We start from the raw sequence: 23,033 nt of genomic DNA, 5'->3' as shown, positions 1-23,033 counted from the left end.
TGTAGTAATAATCTCGTTGAGATTGAGGTTAAATCCACAGGGACTATGTCTTCTGAATTTAACTAGAACTAGAACTAGATGAAGAGCTAAAGCAAAAATCTGAATTTAAAGGAGTAAGGTTTAAACAATTAATTGAAAGTGGGAACAAGGGTGCCATCCACTTGCAACTTCTTAGGATGCTACTATGCTTGATTCAAGGAGACAACTGGAATCAGAGTCCTATCTTATCCAGTTGGAAGAAGAGACGGTCAGATCTCTGAACTTTTCATGAATCTTGTTATCAAAGAAGAAGAATTAGGCAGATTAAAAGGGATTTCGTCACCTAACCATGCCCATGGGATGATGGCAAACAACAGGATTTACCAATCTAACAATCGTAGATAAGAAAAGAAGATATCTAAAGCTATCGCAGATCTATTGTAATTTGTCACAACAAACCATTAAAAACTAAAAATATTCCTCACAATCAAACTAGAATCCAAAAGAGTTCAACCAAAACATGAATCAAAGAAAAGTAAACATCTCAATCATGCTACAATCTTCAAATTTTAACCCTAGCTAAGACGTTTAACTAACCATAAACATGATTGAACTAAAGTCTCTCAAACAAAGCATAAAAACCAACTAAGGAAGAAGAAGAAATCTCTTGGATGGTGATTCCACTCCTTAAACCGTACAAGATGCCTAGGAACATCTTAGGGACTCCTATTTATAGTTGTGAAGTTCCACCTTTCACACAGACTTGGAATTTCCGCAAACTACCTCAAGTTACGCAATCCGCGTCAACAATTCTGTGCGATTTCAGTGGGATTGAAGTTGGTTCTGTGGCACTGATATTGTATCTAAATTTTATCGCATCTAAAATTGTATGTGTAATGTACTTAGGTGGCAACAAAATTGGCTTAAGTGGCATTGAAGCTGGCTTCGGTGGGACCAAATTAAGTTGTTTTCTTGCTGGATCGTTTTGTACACTTTTAGTGGGACTGAAATTAGTGTACGTGGGACCGAACTGTCCTACTTTTCTGCTATTTATCTTGTGCTTTTGCCAGTCTTTTCTTCAACCTTTGTACTTGGTTTTCTTAGATCTTGGCATCAAAATTCTTCATTCTTAGTCTCCTAAGATCCCTCTTTTGCCTTGTTGATTCTTGAGCACTAAATCCATGCTTTTAGCATTCTTTTCAATCCAAGCTCTCAGATTCACCTTGCAACACAAACATGTATAAAATATAACATTAAGTAGTATCATGTTCATAACACTAAGATATAAATGGGGGAAAATATGTAATATTTGAGTCACAACACCACACCTACTCCACTCCCAAAATTACTTCCTTTGTAATTTTGGCTTTCATTGTAAAAAAGTTTTCTCAGGGTCACCTTACTAACCTAAGACAATTCCTTGTAATTTTCATAGGCTATCACAATAAAAACTTAAACTGAGATTTTCATAGGCTATCTCAGACAAAACCTTAACTAATATTTTCACAGGAGATCTTAGAAAAACCTAAAAAGAGTTTTAGAATGTATAGTTATCTTTAATCGTAGAAGACGTAGGATAAACTTGCAGCAAAAGGACATTTTTCTTAAATGTAGATGGTGTTGTGTTCAATCGGATAAAAAGGATCTAGGGTTTTATAAATTTTAATTTTATTAAACCTAAATGCTACTTAATTTAATTCTCTTAGATCTCAAAGAGGAGTATAATTTACTCTCTTAGATTAAACTTAAAATATTTGAGACTAAAGGGAATTGAATAAGCTATTAAAATAAATTATAAATACTAACCAATAGCTTGCTGATAACTTGAGCTTCTCTCTTTCTTGTAGAAGAATTCTGATAATTAAATTATGTAATTCGGAATAAGAGAAAACCTTAATTTATAAGCAAACAAGTTGAAATTTTAGTTATCCCGAGATAGGCTTCGACTAGCCCGATTTCAGCAGATTCTATTCAACGGATTTCAGATTACACGGGATAAATGTAAGTGCTATGTTTTCTAGCTCCTATTATTGTCAAATTTTGTAGTGCCAAAACCTCTTGGAATCTGTGTCTTGTGTAGCTCATCTACAAATTCAAGACATTGCATCTTATGTACAAGATCAAAGGTCTTTACTTCAAGAACTTCAAATGCAAGATTACATGTTCATATTCAAGTACAACACCAAGTGTGAATTCATTCTTCAAGCTTCAAAAGTTCAAGTTTTCAAAGGTTCGTCCAAGTGAAGACAAAGTTCTTTACTTTGAACCTCAAGCTCAAGCTTCAAATGTTAGTCATATTCAAGCTCTAAAAGTCTCAAGTTCAAGCTTCATCATTTCAAGCCTCGTGAACTTCAAAGATTGACTATCAGCTAGCACAAGAAGTTTCAGTGTTCATACATCATGTATAAGGTATGAATGACCCTAGATTGACCATAGGATAGGTCATTTTGAATACATAATTTAAATTGGGTCATTTTAAAAGTGCATAGTTAGTTTCTTGACTAGTCCTGGCACTGGCTCAACCAGTCTAAGAAATCCTTGACCAGTCCTAAGGTTGTTACATATTTTTAAGATTTTTTATTATTACCTCGACTAGTCCTAAGGTTGTTACATATTTTTGAGATTTTTTATTATTGCCTCGACCAGTCCTAAGGTTGTTACATATTTTTGAGATTTTTTATTATTACCTCGACTAGTCTGGGAGACTGATCAAGCAATTGTGTGAACAGTGCTCGACCAGTCCTACAAGCTCGACTCAAAGTCCAGTAATTAATTTAAGTTCCACACAACCAGTTGTAGACAGTACTCGACTAGTCGTGGAGGCGACTCGACCAGTCGAGTAGGCCCTACGACTAGTTGTGGAATGGCCTTATCTTATCGCGCCTAAATTTTTAAAAGTTTGTTGGTCCTTCGACCCATCGTACCGACCTCAGGACCAGTTGAGAGTGCGATTTCTACACTTATAAATAAAACACGAAATTCAGAGTTTGGTATTCAATTCAAGCAAAATCAATACCCCAATCTGAGAGATAAGTTAGTGATATTCTTAAGCTATTTAGTGTTCATTTCATATTCTCTTTAATTAGCTTTCTTTGTATTTGATTTTGAGTTTCTACATTCTAAACATATTTGAAGAAGGGATTGAAATTTTCCCATTTCTTGGAATCAAAATCAAATTGAGCTAGCCCAACTTGATTTAATTTAAAAATCATTTAGAACCTAGAACCATTTCATAAGTGAGTGTGGACATTGAACTTCTACTCTGATTTGGTTCTACTGGGCAGCGTTAAAGGAGAATATCCAGATAAGTCTATTTTATTGCTTTGTAAATTTATTGCTTTGGTTTTTGAGATTGTGCCATGAAAATCTCTATTTTGGTTTATCTGAGGTGATCTAGAAAACTCAGAGTGTGGGGTTTTTGAATTGTGTAAGCCCACTTGAAAGACACAATTGTGAGGGTTTTAGGTGAACCTTGAAAAACTTATTTTCATAGTGAACGCTAATATCCACTGTGTGAGGATATTAGGAGTGGAGTAGTTGTGTAATTGTTTTTCTAAATAGTTGGTGTACAAACAAGTGAGCTACTATAACTTTTGGTCTTGTGGTGATTGATTGATTATTTCATTTTGTGGATGTTGTAATTTCCCTTATGCATTTGTGGAGAATATTGTAATTTCTTTTATACAAGTATGGGAATGTTGTAATAGCTTAGTTATTTTCTTTGTTGTTTATTTCTTTATTCCTTTATATCAGTTTGAGATTTTGATACACAGACCGTTCTAGGAATCAGGTTGTCCTACTATAAACCTTTGGTTTTTAGTGTAAGGTTGTCCTTAGAACAACATCTGTATCAACTTGTCAATACTTGTACACTTGAGGTTGTTTTACATTTCTGTATTGTGGATTGTTTAATTGCCTTCTTTTATATTTGTTTAAAATCTGTATTTAAATATTTAATTTGGCGTAGTTATATTCACCTCCCCCCCCCCCCTCTAAGACTCATAGGTCGGCCTTTTCAAGTGGTATCAAAGCCTAATAGTTCGTTTTAATTATTATTTCTTTTGGATTAATTTCTTGAGCTAATCGATCTGAGCTTTGTACGATGTCAAATTTTGATAGCCTTTCAGTCACTACGCCTCCATCATTTGATGACTCCAATTATGCCTATTGGAAAGCCAAAATGTGGATTTTCTTAAAATTCATGGATGAAAGCATGTGGCAAGCCACAGTGACTAATTGGACCCCTGTTACCATTGAAGTAACTGGTACTGACGGATCCAAAACTATGAAAGTCTCACCTTATTTTTCCTGGACCACTCTTCAAAAAAGTGAGAGTAGTGCCAATGCAAAGGTTTTAAATGCAATCACTTGCGCACTATTACTGGATGAATTCAAGAGAATTATATTATGTGATACTGTAAAGCAAGCCTGGGATATTTTGGAAATGACACACGAGGGAACAATAATTGTCTAGAAATCTAAAGTCCAAATCCTCACAACCAAATTTGAAGAAATATATATAAAAGAAAATGAAACTTTCATGGACTTCTATACAAGATTAAATGACATTGTCAACTCTATGTGGGGTCTCGGTGATAGAATCCCAAAAATAAAGTCTGTGCAAAGATACTAGGCTGACTACCTGAATGGTTAAATTCAAAGGTGACTTCGATCCAATAACTTCGTGATACGGATAATATGAGGGTAGAAGAATTAGTTGGCTCATTACAGACCTATGAGTTAAACTTTAAAGCTCTTAAAGGTAAATCCATCACTCTTAAATCTTCTAAAAGTATTTCTCAAGAAAACAGTAATAATTCTGATTTAGAAAATTCTGAAGATGATATAGCCATTTTAGCTAAAAAGCTTTATAAGATTTTTAAAAGTAAAAAGAGGGTTGATTTACAAAAACCTAATGAAAAGAAAAGATCTAAATCTAAAACCTGAAAGTCTTTAAAAGACAGTCAATGTTACAACTACTATGAATATGGGCATTTAGCGAACAAGTGTCCTAAAAAGGACAAACCTAAAAAGAAAGTTATGTTGGCTACTTGGGATGAATCTTCTGACTCTGAAGCCTCTTCTAAATCAGAAGATTCTGAAATCAAGTCGGGTAATGAAGTCAAAGCCCTTATGACTCTAGCCAAGTTCACTTTTTCAGATCATGATGATTTAACTAGTGATGAAAATCTGAATAATGATCATGAAAATGAAGAAGATCTTCAAGATGCTTATAATGCCCTATACAAGGAAAGTTGTAAAATTGCTGTAAAACTAAAACTTCAGAAATAAAAGTTTTCAAAACTTAAAGAAAATTTTAATAATCTTATTTTAGAAAAATCTCACATTTCAGATAGTTTTTAAAAAAATAAGTGCGACTTAGATTTCAAAACCTCTCAAGTTGAAAGCTTAAAATCTGAAAATGAAAAGCTAAAACTTGAAGTCTCTTCACTTTTGAGTTTAAAAGACACTTGGAGGTATGCCCAAGATGATCCTAAGTTAGAAAAACTTTTATCCAGATTCAGAAATGTGGTGATCGATCTGGATTGGGCTACGATAAAAGTATTCCTCCCAAACATAAAAATACTCCACCTAAATTTGTGAAAGGGGAGTCTTCAAACTCAAAAGGGAAAAGTTTGAATCAAAACTATTCTAAAAATACTAAGTCTTTTCAAACCTTAAAACCTAAAAGCAACTATATCAATTATAAAAATCAGAATTGTAATCCTTTAGCTGAGAAAATTATTGATTTACTTAAGGAGCTCTTAAAATCTAACACAGTAGGTCGATTTTATAACAAGTACAAACATAAGAAGACCAACTATACTCCTAAACCCAAGACTGTAATGAAATCGGTTCCTAAGGTTACTTGCTTGGTTGCCCACACTGCTTTCAAAGCTACAAGCTAGTCAAAGTTGTACCTAGACAGTGGATGCTCCAGACACATGAGTGGTGACAAAGGTCTATTCACTAATCTTAAAGATATGACTGATGGTTCAGTCACATTCGGTGATGGTAGCAACTGCAGAATTGTTGGCCAAGGTACAGTTCAACTCTTTAACCTCTCTTTATTTGAGAATGTTTTATATGTAGAAGGGTTAAAACATAACCTATTAAGCATCTCTCAAATATGCGATAATAATCATAGTGTAAAATTTACTAACCAAGGGTGAGAAATTCTAAATAAAAATGGTTCTGTAATATTGACTAGTCGCAGAACGTCTGAAAATTACTACATTATGAGTGATTCAAGCTCATTTAATCTATCGTGCTACATGGTCCATACCAATGAGACCAAATTATGGCATAAACGCCTCGAACATGTACACTACCGTAACTTATATAGATTGAACAAAAGAGAGTTTGTAAGAGGTCTACCTAAATTACAGAAAGTAGACATAATATCTGGCAAATGCCAGATTGGCAAAACAAACTAGGAGTACTCATAAAAAGGTGAACTCCAATGCCACATCTAAACCGCTCGAACCTCTCCACATGGATCTTATTGGACCAACCAGAATGGAGAGTCCAGGAGTCAAGAAGTACATACCGGTAATTGTTGATGACTTTACCAGATATACGTGCGTAGTCTTCTTACGGGACAAATCAGAAACTCTCGATGAAGTAAAAAGGGTACTTAAACGTATTAAAAACGGAAAAAGCATCTTAAGTCTGTAAGATTCGTAGTGATCATGGATCAGAATTTGAGAATAGCAGTTTTGAGAAGTTTTGAAGTGATCAGGGAATGTCACATGAATTCTCTATGCCTAAAACACCACAACAAAATAGTATAGTAGAAAGAAAAAATAGAGTGCTTCAAGAAATGGCAAATATAATGTTAAATAGTATGAATCTTACTAAAAATCTTTAGGCCAAAGCCTTTATATAATTAATCGTGTTTATACTAGAAAATCAAATGGGAAAACGGCTTATGAAATGTGGTTTGATAAGAAGCCTACTATCAAATACTTTCAAGGTTTTGGTAGCAAGTGCTACATTTTACGTGACCGAGAAAATCTAGGTAAGTTTGACACCAAAAATGATGAAGGGATATTTTTAGGGTAAACTCTAAATAGTCGAGCGTATCAAGTTCTTAATAAGAGAAATAGTGTAATTCAAGAGTCCGTTAAATATGGTTATTGATGATCACTTGAATACACCTGTCTCAAATTCAGAAAATAATGAAGTACTTTTAATTGATAAACCAGATACTTTATTAAGTCAAAATAACTCTAAACTGAGGACTGTTAAAGACTATCCAACTAATCAGATTCTTAGAAACCCTCTCACTGGTGTGCGCACTCGTAAACAACTAGAAGGTATGTGTAATTACGTGTGCTTTACATCTCTGATAGAACCGGATAATGTAAAAGAAGCCCTTTCTAACGAAAACTGAATTGTTACGATGCAAGAAGAGCTCAATCAATTTATCAGAAATGATGTTTGGTACTTAGTTCGTATACCGAAAGATAAACATATTATTGGAACAATATGGATTTTTAAAAATAAGTCTGATGAACTTGGTAATATTATTAGAAACAAGGCTAGGCTGATTGTACAAGGGTACACTCAAATTGAAGGCATCGATTATGATGAGACCTTTGCCCCAGTAGCTTGTCTTGAATCAATCAGACTATTTATATCCATTGTTTGCTTTAGAATGTTCAAAATATACTAAATGGATGTAAAGAGTGCATTCTTAAATGGTGATTTGCATGAAGAAGTGTATGTTGAACAACCAACGGGTTTTGAAGACCCTAAGAATGCTAATCATGTCTACCACCTAAAAAAAGCACTCTATGATTTGAAACAAGCTCCCAAGGCATAGCACGAAAAGTTGACTAAGTTTTTACTAAGTCATAACTTTATAATGGGAAGTATTGATAAGACATTGTTTGTAAAGAAACATAATGATCACATTTTAATAATGCAAATTTATGTTGATGATATGGATCTACCTGTGCTAACATGACTGTTGAGTTTGTAGATCTTATAAAGTCTTAGTTCGAAAAGAGCATGGTTGGAGAAATAAATTATGTTTTAGGGTTGCAAGTTAAACAACAACCTGATGGTTTCTTTATATCTAAAACCAAATATGTTCTGAACTTAGTTAAAAAGTTCAGATTTGAGAGTGGAAAATTTTTTGATACTCCTATGAGTACTACCTTAAAACTCTCAAAAGACTCTACAAGTAAAAAGTGTGGATCCTAAGCTATATCGCAGTATGATAGGAAGTTTACTTTATTTAACTGCGAGCCGACCTGATATTGCATTTATCGTAGGAATTTATGTTAGATATCAATCTAACCCTAAAGTGTCAATGTAATTGTTGTTAAGCACATTTTGTAATGTGTCACTAGTTCAGCTAATCTTGGTCTTTGGTATCCACATGATACTAGTGTGCAATTAGCTGGTTACACGGATGTTGATTGGGCTGGTAACATTGATGACCAAATATCAACCAGTGGTGGTTGTTTTTATGTAGGGAACTGTTTAGTTTCTTGGCAAAGTAAGAAACAAAGTTCCGTATTGCCCTCAACTGCTGAGGCTGAATACATTGCAACAGGTAATGCATTACTCAACTTGTATGGATGAAAAGAATATTAAGCGATTAGGGAATTGCACAAGATTATATGGTGTTATATTATGTAATTCCAGTGCAATTAATATATCCAAAAATTCAATCCAACATTCACGAACCAAGCACATTGACATTAGATATCACTACATTTGTGAATTAGTGGAAGAAAAGACAATTTCTTTGTAATATATTCCAACCGAGAATCAACTAGCTGACATATTCACAAAATCGCTCAACAAAAGCAGGTTTGCTAAATTGAAATTTAATCTTGACATGTGCAATTTGAATTTATTATTCATGCATTTCTATATCATAATGTACATATTTGTTATTTTAAATGTTTAAAATTTTAAATTTTATGAAAATTGCATATTTTGGGCTATGCATGACCAGTAGAGCATATACTCAACCAGTCGTGGCACGACCGGTCGAGCATGTACTCGACCAGCCATGTAGCGCGGGTTTAATGCTTTATTTGGGTGGAAAATCCATTTTTTCTCATTTTGAGTGTCTTCTCCAACCGCTCCTAGGTCGACCAGTCGAACCCATCTCCTATTTTTTCAAGGTTAGTGTATGGTTTTTATTTTCCTTGTAGAATCAAGTTCCTTGCACTTCCTTTTCATCTTTGGTGTGATTTATTTCTTGATTCATAGTTGTTTTTTGGGTTTTCTACTTTAAAATTTGATCTAGTGAAAACTCTCTTTACCTCTTTTGTAATCTCTTTATTCCTTGTTATCTTCTACTGGATGGTAGAGGCAAGAAGAAAGGATCTCGTGGTCCTTCTACTTCTCGATCAACCCTTATAACAGTGCACCACCTTCGGTCACCCGAAGATGATCCCTTTTATGTATGGGATAATAGGATGTACAATGTTATAGTTAAACAACCTATTAATGTTGATCATCTAGCTCCGTTTGATATCCTTCCTCTCCTTCAGTCTGTAGGATGGGATAACATACTGCATTGGGGTGGGCCAGCATACCGCTCCATTGCGCAAGCTATGTATGCTTGCATTACTGATTTTTCTACTGAAAATCTGACATTCGCTATCTCAACCAGAAAATGTCCAGTTGATGTGAATCGACATCTTATCTCTAGCTTAAAGTATTTAACTGTCAATGATGATGGTATTCCCATTAACACTCTAGTAGTAAAACCATCTAAAACTAAGAAACGAATGCTTACTAGAGAGTTATGCAATATAGATGCAGAATGGAATACTGCTAGAAATGAGCTTACCTCAAAGTATTTATTACCCAGATATAGATTCCTTCACAAGATATTCATTTCGAATGTTTATCCTCGTTCTGGTAATAAAACCAAACTCACTATGTTCATGGTCCGTATTCTTCATTCCATCATCTCTGGTACATTTGTATATCTTCCTTCTTTGATTTGTCATTACATCATTTAGTTTCGTCTCCATCCAAGACACAGTGACATTCCCTTTTGCGTATCTTATGACTGTGTTGGCCACACATAGTTTAGTGGTTATGCCTATAGGACAAGTTCCCATTCATCAGCTACTATTCAACAACTCCAATATTAACAAGACGAATTTGAGGATGGCCCCTGGTCAAGTCAATGTGGGTGCTGGTGGAGCTATTGCCACAAATGAAGAAGAAGGTGATTTGCCTCCAGATGACATTAATATAGACAATATTTTTAATGAGATCGAATCTGATTTAGCAGATGATCCTAATTATCAGCCATTTGACTTTGATGCGCGGTTGCGCTCGCTTGAGGAAAAGGTAGAAAACATGAATGTATCCCATGATTTGCAATTCAAATATATGCACAAGTATCTTAGGCGCCATAACAAGGGACTTCATGAACTTAATCCTTACATACATGTTCCTTCATCGGGTTCTGATTAGTATTTACTTATCTAGTTTGTAATAACATTTATGATACTTGGACTTCTTTTGTTTAATATGGTTGAACATTGTTGATCATGCTTGAACAATGTTTATTTATGGATTTACTATCTTGACTATCTTGTTCAGTTATTCCTTATTACTCTTCTTATTCTTCCTTATTTATCTACTTCCACTATCATTTAATGATTCCTTCCTTTGTCATGTTGTTACAAAAAGGGGGAGAATGTTATCATGCTTATGTTATGTGGCATGTGGATTATGGATTGTGAATGGATTATGGATAGGTAGCCATCCAAGTTTTTGTATGGGGGAGTAAGTAAGGGGGAGTATTGGTGGGGGAATAGATACGAATTGTTTTGACCTGTTAATAACCGGTGCAGGATTCTTTATTGTGCATATTATGCTTATTTTAAATGAAGTATGTTTTGTCACAAATTTGACAAAGGGGGAGATTGTACGTGCTATGTTTTCTAGCTCCTATTATCATCAAATTTCGTAGTGTCAAAACCTCTTGGAATATGTGTCTTGTGTAGCTCATCTACAAATTCAAGATATTGCATCTCATGTACAAGATCAAAGGTCTTTACTTCAAGAACTTCAAATGCAAGATTACATGTTTATGTTCAAGTACAACACTAAGTGTGAATTCATTCTTTCAAGCTTCAAAAGTTCAAGTTTTCAAAGCTTCGTCCAAGTCAAGACAAAGTTCTTTACTTTGAACCTCAAGCTCAAGCTTCAAATGTTAGTCATATTCAAGCTTCAAAAGTCTCAAGTTCAAGCTTCATCATTTCAAGCCTCGTGAACTTCAAAGATTAACTATCAACTAGCACAAGAAGTTTCAATGTTCATACATCATGTATAAGGTATAAATGACCCGAGATGGACCATTGGATAGGTCATTTTGAATACATAATTTAAATTGGGTCATTTTAAAAGTGCACAGTCTGTTTCTCGACTAGTCCTAGCACTAGCTCGACCAGTCCAAGAAATCCTCTACCAGTCCTAAGGTTGTTACTAATTTTTTAGACTTTTTGTTATTACCTCGACTAGTCCTAGAGACTACTCGACTAGTTGTGTGAACAGTGCTCGACCAGTCCTACAGGCTCGACTCAAAGTCTAGCAACTAATTTGAGTTCCACACGACCAGTCGTGGACAGGACTCGACTGGTCGTGGAGGCCACTCGACCGGTCGAGCAGGCCCTATGACCAGTCATAAAATGGCATTATCTTATCGCGTTAAATTTTTTAAAAGTTTGTTAGTCCTTCGACTAGTCGTGCCGACCTCAGGACCAGTTGAGAGTGCAATTTCTGCACTTATAAATAGAGCACGAAATTCAGAGTTTGGTATTCAATTCAAGCAAAATCAATATGCCACTCTGAGAGATAAGTTAATGATATTCTTAAGCTATTTAGCGTTCAATTCATATTCTCTTTAATTAGCTTTCTTTGTATTTGATTTTGAGTTTCTACATTCCAATCATATTTGAAAAAGGGATTGAAATTTTCCCATTTCTTGGAATCAAAATCAAATCGAGTTAGCCCAACTTGATTTAATTTAAAAATCATTTAGAACTTAGAACCATTTCATAAGTGAGTGTGGACATTGAACTTCTACTCTGATTTGGTTCTATCGGGCTGCATTAAAGGAGAATATCCAGATAAGTCTATTTTATTGCTTTGTAAATTCATTGCTTTGGTTTTTGAGATTGTGCCGGTAAAATCTCTATTTTGGTTTATCTGAGGTGATCCAGAAAACTCAGAGTATGGGGTTTTTGAATTGTGCAAGCCCACTTGAAAGACACAATTGTGAGGGTTTTAGGTGAACCTTGAAAAACCTATTTTCATAGTGAACACTAATATCCACTATGAGGATATAACGAGTGGAGTAGTTGTGTGACTGTTTTTCTAAATAGTTGGTGTACACACAAGGGAACCACTATAACTTCTAGTCTTATGGTGATTGATTGATTATTTCATTTTGTGGATGTTGTAATTTCCCTTTATGCATTTGTGGAGAATGTTTTAATTTCTTTTATGCAAGTATGGGAATGTTATAATAGCTTAGTTATTTCCTTTGCTATTTATTTCTTTATTCCTCTGTATTGGTTTAAGATTTTGATACATAGATCGTTCTAGGAATCAGGTTATCCTACCATAAACCTTTGGTTTTTGGTGTAAGGTTGTCCTTAGAAGAACATCTGTATCAACCTGTCAATACTTATACACTTGAGGTTGTTTTACATTTCTGTATTGTGGATTGTTTAATTGCTATCTATTATATTTGTTTAAATTCTGTTGTTAAATTTTTAATTTGGCATAGTCCTATTCAACGCCCCCCCCCCCTTCTAGGACTCATAGCTCGGCCTTTTCATTAAGAATTATCCAAAATTCGGCTAGACCAAGGACAAGTTCAGCTGGCCGAACAGCATAATTCAGCTAAGCGAATTGTCCCTCTAGCTAGCTAAATTCCTACGAATTCCATAATTTGATGTTTCTCGAATTTGACGTGAACTTTCTCGGGCTGGACGAATTTTAATCTCTAGCTAGCCAAACCAAAACTCCGGGTAGCCGAATTTGTAACAAAAGTTGTTATTTTCTTCGAGCTTGAAGTTGGGTTAGCTGAGGAAGCTTAGGCTGGCCGAACTAGAATTTAGGTTGTAACATCCCGAATTTTCATGGCCAGAGTTTATACTCGTGCCTGAGGAAATTGGGTGTTAATAATGTATAAATTGGTTGCTTTAAGAATCGCACCTTACTATTATTATTTTTTTCATTTGGATCACATCCACATACATTTATGAAACTAACATTCACGAGAATAAAATCGATTGTATTGGTTATTCCATCAAAGTAAAAGAATAATCAAATGCCCTCTCAATAGGAGCTTATTACATTTATCGAGTTCGCAGCAGAAGTATGAAACTAAATAGTGAAACTATCTTCCTATTCTTTCAGTATGATCTTCCATAGGGAGTTGGTCCTTTAAGTCTTCAATCTGTACATCACCTACATTAACTGTATGGTTGGGAGAGGGTCAATGCCCTACTCATAGTGATGGTTATCCTTTAAGATTAACAATATTTCAAGAGATTCATACAAGTAATATAAGGGTTTTGATACATCTTGTACTCTACTAATATATAAGATATCAATATGCGCAAACAACCTACATGAGATGGATGCCTATAAAAGTGTGTACAGCTCATCATACATAGTGATCATCATAATGTGGAATATAATTCATTAAAAACTTAACTCGACCCGCATCCCATAACTACAGATATTCACCAGTATGGCCAACGCTAATGTGGATTTACGCGAACATCTCAAGGCAACACAGCATGCGGTTGGGGCATTTACGTAACACAATGTGTTCATGGAGCAACTATTTGCAACATCCAATCCTAAAAAGGTAATGTAGCACGCATGGCGATTTACCTACATCAATTGTGCACCATGCCAAACAACCCACGGAATAACGTGCCAACCAAGAGGGTCGCTGCTCGTTACACATTACGTCCATGATAAGATTTTGAATCACCAGTTGTGATACCTTTTAACACATCACTTGCACTTATAAAGAATGTGATCTGAATTATGGAGGTTCTGAAATAGCAAGACACATGCTCGAACCTTAAAGATATATAGCACAAGGCCAATATAATAAAGAGAAGAGTAACAATGGTCAGCTCCATATAGATAAAAGTGGCAATGACCAACAGAGCAAAGAGAAGAGTGACAATGGTCAACTCAATAAAAGAAGAGTAGCAATGGTTAACTCAACTAATAGAAGAGTGGCAAGGGCCAACTCAATAATAAGAAGAGTGGCAAGGGCCAACTCAAATAAATGATGAGTCGCAAGGCCAACTCAAATAAAGTGACAAGCGACAGGGCCAACTCAATGAATTTGATAAGGCAAGGGCAAGGCTTGTATCCATGGCCCCATATAAATTCAGAAAGATCACTTGTAATCAACATTATACTGTAAGCCAAAGACAAATACTTGATGGTACGTAAAACATATAATTGCTGGTAAAATTCAAATTAATATGAAGGCATGTAAAAGGCAAGATAAAATAACTTGAAGGCATGTAAAAGGCAAGATAAATATAACAACTTAAATTAATGTAAGCTTAAAGGATAAAACCCTCACTTGAAGCTCGACTCAAATCTGGCCCTGACTCAGTCCAAAGCCCAGTGAGTCGACTTGAAAGCCAAATCTCTCTTTCTCTCTCTCGTTCCTTTTTCTTGTCTTTTCTTTTCTTTTCTTTCTCTCTTTCGTTCTCTTTCTCTTTCTCTCTCTTTTCCTTTCCTTTCCTTTCCTTTCCTTTCTTTTCTTTTCTTTTCCTTTCTTTTCTTTTCTTTCTTCTTCTCTTAGTCGGACACTGTCAGCCTCTCTCTTTTCTCCATGGAGAGCTACTCACAGCCAAGATCTTTCTCTCTTTCTTATTTTCTCTCTCTCTCTCTCTCATGTTTCTTTCATGTACTTTTCCTCCAAATGCCGGATGGAGTTACATTTATAGCAGCGTGGACCTTCTAGATCTTTCTGTGTATCTTACACACGCGTTTGTGTATCGGAGGAATGACGCAGCCTTGTTGCGAAACCTTGTTTCTGCGCAATGAAATAAGGGAGGATATGTTGCATAATGACTAAGATTAGAGTGTCCCTCGATCTAATCCTCTCAATTTGGCCTCTTGGGAGTGGTCGGATCTCATCTTGTAAATGGTTGAACGATTCAGATTGGATTACGGCTCTCAGTATTGGTCGTGCTGAAGTCTTGAAATAGGCCCCGAATTTCCTACTAGCGTGTGTTTTATGGAAGTTGATTGGCATGTCTTACGCTGTTGGAGTCGGTAGGGTCCACTCACGATGATCTTTCGATGGATCAGGGTTGTTTATTTGCTTTATTGGATTGAGTTAGGCCACGAGTCCAAATATGAATTGGATCCGCATTTTGGATGGACCACACCACTAATCAATGTAGTGTTGCATTCATTTGATATTGTGAACTCGTGTGTGTGCATGGGTGCTCATGGATAACATGGGTTTGGTGAAATTTACCTCCCGGATGTAATGGATGGTTCAGATCGTCCTGTTGGATGACCGTGGTGGGCGACAGCTCATCTTAGTGGATGGACGATGAAGGGAGTCCGCTTCTTACGGTTTTCGTCAGGTCAAATATGGTTTAACTCGACCTCTGGTTCAGTGCGCGACTAGCAAATACCTGCCATGCACTTGTACAATGCAGGGTGGGGTCCACCGTGATGTTTTTGAGAAATTAAGTCCGTTCATCCATTTTTCCATATAATTTAAGGGGCAGAGCCCAAAATAAAGCATATCTAAAGATCAGATGGGCCATATCACATGAAACAAGGGTTACCATGGTTTATACTGTTGAAACCCTTTCTAGGCCATTCAGTGATGTTTATTTGTCATCCAACCTGTTCATAAGATCATATAGACATCGATGAAGGGGAATATCCTACTAAGATTACCCTTGACCTTTGAAGGACGGCTAAATCGACGGTTAAGGGGTTGATCTGTCTATTGGGCCACTCATACAATGATTTAAAGGGTTGACATTCAGCTTGTATGGTTGATTTATGATATTTAGGAATAATATAAAATTTTACATGCAACGGATCATGGGAACTGTGTTCTGGAATTCGAGGGTCAATGTTAGTGGCATTTTCATAATTATTGCTAATCCGTGAGTTTTGGGAAATCTAATGGCTCCACATAGTTATAGGCATGTTTCTAAGAAATTCTTACAAAAGAACATATGTCTAACTCATTATATATAGGAAGTTATTCGTCATTTCATTAAAGGGAAAGTACTTATGTTAAATCATGTGATGGAGGGTCTTATCTTGAAATCAACATTCAGATGACTTAATCTATAAATGAAGAGCATTCCTAATGGTTAGATTTGTGTTAGGGCAAGCATGTAAGGCTACGATGGTTGAATTGGTATTGTACACACATATATATTATGTTGATTTCTTGATAACGCTCAGGAACTTTCAATACTCGGGCATTGAAATGTTCGGGGTGATACAATCTACGCCCCTTAAACCTAATTTTACCCCTAAAATTTAGTACTTCCATTATACAAGTCATTTGATATGCTTCTAAGGATTCCCTATTTCCTGTGTTCCAGATAATACAAATAGATGGTTGTAGTGGGTTTGTGCCCGATACACAAATCCTTCGGCTGCACAGTACATAAGATCTTCTGGTATTAATTCATAATCTTGTTGAATCTCGATCATTTGCTTGATTAGGGCATTGGAATCATTTAAGATTTTATAGGACTTAGAATTTGAGTCAAACCATAGAAATTTCTCGTAAGTATGGTTCCATCAGTCCGTAACCTCGGTTATTCTAAACTCATGGGGAATATCACGAAATCTTACATTCTTGTAAGGGAGAATTCTGCATGGTCTTGTTAAGCTTTCATTATGTGTTTTGACCATTTGATACTCTACCAAAACTTATTCCTATCATCCTTTCTGATCCATTATGCTTAAGTTTTCCACGTATTACTCGTGAGGTAGGTACGTATATGTCTAAGTGCGTATAATTGGCTATATGAATTGGGACGCTACAGCCTACTCCTCTTAAACAAAAAATCTTGACCTTGAGATTTTGTAGTTGGATTAACCCGTGCATGCCTTACCTGATTATGGTTCATAATTCCATAGTCCCGATTCTTCTTCATCCTTGGGAATAATTTCGTCTTGCCCTAAAGGACAAATATCCTAACCAGACTAGACAACAATGGATAAGCTAGGTTTCATAAAGGATAGGCTAACTCATTATTAAACATAAACTTTAGTGTCGTCCTTTATATCGACATTGTATATTCCCAAGATTGTTTTATATCGACAGTCTGTCACTCCAAGAATTTTAACTTCCAATGCATATGTCCAATTTATTTGAAATTCGGAGCATAAATCTCTGAGTTATTCTTGAAGCTACAAAAAAAAAATCATGAGGCATGATTCCATGGTTTAGGTGGGTATTTCACACTTGTGATGTGTATAAAAGCTTTCTGTCTAGCAGCAATTTCTACTGATTTTCGTTACTGTCGAATTTTTATAAAATTTTATATATACCCATTCGAGCTAAAATTTTACAGGAAGGTTAATGGAGGCCCAAGTGATCTATTAAAGAAAATTTTAAAATTTTCTGAGGTGTCTTGTTTCTGCAACTAGAGGAGATTTTGCCACATATCAAAATTTCATCGAAATAGTAAAACTTTTTGGACAAATTAAGAAATCTCTATTCCCATAAGGGAAAACTTATTTCTTCTTGATCATGACCCTATTTAAGGATGATGTTTAGTTTAGAACAAGTTTGTTTGGAATTTTGGGGAATTATTCCATGGTACATTTGTAATTTCTAGATTCCATGCCTAACTTAATATTTCCAATGGGGAACCTGAATATGGGTTTTTAATTTCCTCAACTTCATAATTTCATTGGGGGATAGTCCTAAGAATAGGTATCTAATTCACGATTCAATCCTAGCAACGTAATGTTTGTAATGGTCCACTCCCTCAGGCCCTGTTACTCCCATTCTCATGCTCTGATACCAACTTTAACATCTCAAATTTTCACGGCTAGAGTTTGTACTCATGCCCGAGAAAATAGGGTGTTAATAGTGTATAAATTGGATGCTTTCAAAATTGCACCTTATATATATTTTTTTCATTTGGATCACATCCATATACATTCATGAAGGTAACATTCACAAGAATAAAATTGACTGTATCGATTATTTCATCGGAGTAAAAGAATAATCAAATGCCCTCTTAATGGGAGCTTATTGCATTTATCGAGTTCGCGACGGAAGTATAAAACTAAATAGTGAAACTATCTCCCTATTCTTTCAGTATGATCTTCCATAGGGAGATGGTCCTTTAAGTCTTCAATCTGTATATCACCTGCATCATCTGTACGGTTGGCAGAGGGTCAATGCACTACTCATAGTGATGGTTATCCTTTAAGATTAACAATAATTCAAGAGATTCATACAAGTAATATAAGGGTTTTGATACATCTCGTACTCCACTAATATATTCTGCGCAAACAACCTACATGAGATGCATGCCTAGCAAAGTGTGTGTGGCTCATCATACGTAGTGATCATCACAATGTGGAACATAATTTATAGAAAATCCAACTCAACCCACATCTCATAACTATGGATATTCACCGACATGGCCAATGTTAACGTGGATTTATGCGAATATCTCAAGGCAACACAACACATGGTTGGAGGATTTACGTAACACGATGTGTTCATGGAGCAAGTATTTACAAAATCCAATACCGAAAAGGTGATGTAGAACGCATAGCGATTTACCTAAATCAATTGTGCACCACGCCAACCAACCCACGAAATTACGTGCCAACTAAGAGGGCCGCTACCCGTAATGCATTATGTCCATGATAAGATTTTGAATCACTAGTTGTGATACCTCTTAACACATTGTAAATGTTATCTTATAAATCTAACACACGGAGTTGTCAAATTTTTTTGTGCCAAACTACTTAAAATCTGTATCTTTTTTTGATGAGATGGATATATCAACTTCATGCATTGCAAGTCATCTTCATCATCGCCAAACTTTTCTACGTAATCAAGTTGAAAAACATTGTCAAAGTTCAAGGATTATAAGTTCAAGTGTAAGAACAAAAGTTCAAGGCACAAGTTCAAGTTGAAAGCTCATTGTTACTACTTTAAAGAATCAAGAACTCAAGCCCTAGCTCAAGCTTAAGTTTAAGATTTGGAATACAAGCTTCATGTATTTTAAGTGAATGAGTTACCAAAGTCATCAATGTTTCGATGGTTCAAACTCACAAACAAGGTATGGATGACGCTAGATTAACCATAAGTTAGGTCATATTCAGTGCATATTTTATTTAGGTCATTACATAAGTTTATAGGCCATTTCCTCGACTAGTCCTAGTCTTTATTTGACTAGTCCAAGCACTGGCTCGACTAGCCCAAGAAGTTTCTCGACCACTCCAAGACTTGTTGTGAATTTTTGAAATTTTCTGTTGCACCCTTGACCAGTCATGGAGACTACTCGACCAGTTGAGTGAACAGTCTCGACCAGTTGTGCAGTGCTCGACTCAAAGTCCATTAAGCTTTTCTGGTCCCACTCGACCAATTGAGTAACAATCTTATCTTATCGCGCCAGAAATTTTGAAATGTGGTTGGTCCTTTGACTAGTCCAACCGACCCTTAGACCACTCGAGTGAACAGTACTTTTACCTATAAATAGAGGACGAATCTCAAATTTTTTCATTCATTCCAAGTATAATCAAGTCATCACTCTGAGAGATAAGTTACTGCATTTCTTAAGCTATATTGTGTTTATTTTAGATTCTCTTAAATAGATTTTTGTATTTGATTTTGTGATCTTCATTCAACTCTATTTCATTAAAGAAGGGAATTGTGATTTTACCCTCTTTGAGATCAAAATTAAAACAAGCTAACCTAGGTTGATTTAATCTAAAAATCATTTAGACCTAGAACCCTTTCAATTGTGAGACTGGACATTGAACATCTTCATCTACATCAGATTGGTTCTACTAGGCTTCATCAGAAGGAGAATCTTCAGATAAGTACAATTTAAATTTGTTTATCTTTTGTGGTTTGTGAGATTCAGCCAGGAAAATCTTATTTTTGGTTTTGTCTGAGATAAGCCAAAAAATCTCAGAGTGGAGTTTTTGTAATTGTGTAAGCCCATCTAAAAAACACAATTGTGAAGGTTTTAAGGTGAACCTTGGAAAACCTTATTTGATAGTGAAAGTCAATATCTCGTGGGAGAGGATATTGGAAGTAGAGTAATGTGGCTGTTTTTCAAACAGTTGGTGTACACACCCGAACCACTATAATTCTCGGTGTGTGGTGGATGCTTATGGTGATGTATGTGTAGTGCTGAATGTCTGAATGTTGTAATTTCCTTTTATGCACTTGTGGTGAATGTTGTAATAATTTAGATTATTTCTTTTGCCTCCTTCTTAGTTTGAGTTTTTGATACTTACAAATGTTCTAGAAATTAGGTTGTCCTACCATAAACCTTAATTTTTAGTGTAAGGTTGTCCTTAGAACTCAGTTTGTATCAACCTCTCAATACTTGTGCATTTGAGGTTGCTTATAATTGTGCTATCTATCTTTGTTTGTCTTTGTAATTCCGCATTTACTTTTTAATTTGGCATAGTCTTATTCACCCCCCCCCCCCCCCCTCTCTAAGACTTTAAGCTCACCCTTTTCAAGTAGTATCAGAGCCTAATAGATCCTTTTTATTATTTAGATTAATTTCCTAAGCTAACCAATCTGAGCTTATAAGATGTTAAATTTTGGTAGGCTCTTGATTACTAGGCCTCCACCTTTTGATGCCTCCAATTATACTTATTGGAAAGCCAGAATGAGGATCTTTTTGAGGTCTATAAATGAGAGCGTGTGACAAGCTACAGTGACAAAATGGAACCCACCCACATCTGAAGTTCTAGGCACTAATGGAACTAAGTCTGTTGTACTTACACCTTATTATTCATGGACCACTCTTCAGAAAAATGTGAGTAGTGTCAATGCAAAGGCTTTAAATGCAATACTTGCGCACTATCATTAGATGAATTCAAAAGAATTGTATCTTGTGATACTGCAAAGCAAGCTTGGGATATTCTAGAAATTACACACGAGGGTATGACTATAGTCAAGAAATCTAAACTTCAAATCCTCACCACTAGGTTTGAGAAAATACGTGTGGAAGAAAGTCAAACTTTCATGGACTTCTATACTAAGTTAAATGACATAGTCAACTCTATGTGGGGACTTGGTGATAGGATCCCAGAAAGTGAAGTCCATGCAAAGATACTGCGCTCATTGCCTGATAGGTTCAATTTTAAGGTGACTTCCATTCAGGAACTCTGTGATACGGATAACATGTAGGTTGAAGAACTTGTTGGTTCTTTACAAACCCACAAGTTAAATTTTAAGGCTCTTAAAGGTAAGTCCATAGCCCTTAAGTCTTCTAAAAATATTTCTCAAGATAATGCTAGAAATTCTGATTGTGAAAATTCTGAAGATGATATGGCACTATTAGCCAAGAAGTTCTATAAAATTTTCAAAAGTAAAAAAAGAGAGTAGATTTTTAAAGACCTTTTGAAAAGAAAAAGAGTAGATCTAACAATTGAAAATCTATTAAAGACAGCCAATGCTTTAACTGCCATGAATACGGGCATCTGACAAATAAATGTCAAAAGTGGGACAAACCTGAAAAAGAAAGGTATGTTGGCTACATGGGATGAATTGTCTTGCTCTGAAGCTTCTTCTGAGTCAGATGATTCTGAACCTGAGTCTACTAATGAGGTCAAGGCCTTAATGACTCTATCTAGAGTCACTTCCTCAGACAGTTGTAATTAAACTTATGATGAAAATTTGAGAAGCGACCCTGAAAATGAAGATGATTTACAAGATGCCTATAATGCCCTATACAGGGAGAGTTGTAAGATAGCCGTAAAACTAAAGCTTCAAAAGGAAAAGTTTTTTAAAATTAAAAGAAGATTTTAATAATCTAGTTTTAGAAAAATCGCATCTTTCTGATTGTTTTGAAATAGCTAAGTGTGATTTCGATTTCAAAACATCCCAAATTGAAAATCTAAAATCTGAAAATGAAAAACTAAAACTAAAAGTCTCTTCTCTCTTGAGTTTGAATGATACTTGGAGGTATGCCCAGGGTGATCCTAAACTAGAAAAATTGCTAACCGGATCAAGAAAATATGGCGATAGATTTGGTCTGGGCTACAATAAGAATATGCCTCTTAAACGTAAGCATACTCCTCCTAAGTTTGTTAAAGGGGAATCCTCTAACTCAAAAGGGCAAAGTCTGAATCAAAATAGTTTTAAAAATTCTAAAACTTTTCAGGCTATGAAACCTAAAAGCAACCTTATCAATTATAGAAATTAGAATCATAACCCCTTAGCTGAGAAAATTATAGATTTACTCAAGGAGCTTTTAAAATCTAACTCAAATGGTAGAATGTATAACAACTACAAGCGTAGAAAAATCAACAATGCTCCAAAACCTAAAACAGTAATGAAATGGGTCCCTAAGGTTACTTGTCTGGTTGCTCACACTTCTTTTAAGGCTTCGAGTCAATCAAAGTGGTACCTAGACAATGGTTGCTCTAGACACATGACAGGTGACAAAGATTTGTTCACCAATCTCAAAGATATGACTGATGGTTCAGTCACTTTCGGTGATGCTAACAATTGTAGAATTGTTGGCTAAAGTATTGTTCAACTCTTTAATCTTCCTCTATTTAAGAATGTTTTTGTTTATAGAGGGCCTTAAGCATAATCTCTTAAGCATTTCTCAAATTTGTGATAATAAACATAGCGTCAAATTCACCAATCAAGGGTGTGAGATTTCTAATGAGAATGGTTCTGCAATATTGACTGGTCACAGAACATTTGAGAACTGTTATATAGTCAGTAATGCAAGCTTGTCTAAGTTATCATGTTACATGGTCCAAACCAATGAGACCGATCTATGGCATAAACGCCTAGGACA

Source organism: Magnolia sinica, chromosome 10, assembly GCF_029962835.1.
Source record: "Magnolia sinica isolate HGM2019 chromosome 10, MsV1, whole genome shotgun sequence".
Lineage (NCBI taxonomy): Eukaryota > Viridiplantae > Streptophyta > Magnoliopsida > Magnoliales > Magnoliaceae > Magnolia > Magnolia sinica.
This window is presented reverse-complemented; position numbering follows the sequence as displayed.